This window comes from Trachypithecus francoisi, unplaced genomic scaffold (assembly GCF_009764315.1).
Source record: "Trachypithecus francoisi isolate TF-2019V2 unplaced genomic scaffold, Tfra_2.0 Lachesis_group6, whole genome shotgun sequence".
NCBI lineage: Eukaryota > Metazoa > Chordata > Mammalia > Primates > Cercopithecidae > Trachypithecus > Trachypithecus francoisi.
The window spans coordinates 90,794,325-90,795,606 of NW_022681471.1; positions in this window are offsets into that span (position 1 = coordinate 90,794,325).

The window sequence follows — 1,282 nt, forward strand, 5'->3', positions numbered from 1 at the left end:
GAAGAGAAAACCAAACACCGCATGTTCTCACTCATAGGTGGGAACTGAACAATGAGATCACTTGGAATCGGGAAGGGGAACATCACACACTGAGGCCTATCATGGGGAGGGGGGAGGAGGGAGGGATTGCATTGGGGAGTTATACATGATATAAACGTTATGCACATGTACCCTAGAACTTAAAGTATAATAAAAAATTAAAAAAAAAAAAGAAAAAAAAAATTGGCCAAGGTGGGAAGATCGCTTGAGCCCAGGAATTTGAGACTGGCATGATAATATAGTGAGACCACTCTCTAAAAAATAAATTAATTAGTTGCCCAGGTGTGTCCATACCTCCATACCTGTAGTACCACCCACTTGGGAGACTGCAGCATGAGGATTGTTTGAGCCCAGGAGTTGGAGGCTGCATAGAATGGTATGGTCATACTACTGCCCTCTGCCTTGGCAACACAGTAACATCCTCAGAAAAAAGCATATGTAAATACAGACATAAAATTCCTTATTTCTGTCACAAAAAAATACATCCTACAATAAGGATGACATGGAACTGTGTGTTTCCAGTGTTTCTCAATGCAAGAAATTGGGCAAAGAAGCAAAAGCTCTCTTAAGTCCCTTTCTTTTTACTAAAAAAATACCCTGTGGATGTGGGTACGGGTGTGATGGGATCTTTGGGGAGTCAATTTCTCTGGTTGGAAACCTCTGTGGCTGGTGGTGCCTTTGTTCACGTTCTTGTTATGCATCCAGGAAGAATAAAGCATGCAAGCAAGTGGAGGGTAAACAAGACAAAGAGAAGCTTTATTGAGTGTTAGAACAGCTCAGAGGAGATCCACAGTGAGTAGCTCCTCTGTAGGCAGGTTGTCAGTTCAAGTGTTCAGCTCTCAGCAGAAAGGAGGCCCTGAAGAGTGTGTCTCCTCTCTGCAGGCAGGTCTTTCCAACATCTGCAGCTTTCAGCAGAGAGGAGGCCCTGGAGAGGGTAGGTCCTCTCTGCAGCTGGCTGTCCCATTGTCTCTCCATCCTCTGCTCTGCTCTGGCTGAGTTCCAAGCATTTATGGACCTCAGAGGGGAGAAAGTGTATGTATGTTGGTCCATGGGTGTACCCAGAAAAGGCACCACAAGTCCACACTCTGATCTCTGGGATTGGCAGCCTGGCCCATCCCTGGCCTGAAGGTGGGGCCTTACCTAGGACCACCCCCTTCTGCTCTGGATCCTGTTTGCCTCCCACTGAAGTCCATGGTGTCCAGGCTTCTCACACCTGCAGGCCACTGCCCAGCTGCCCTCAGCA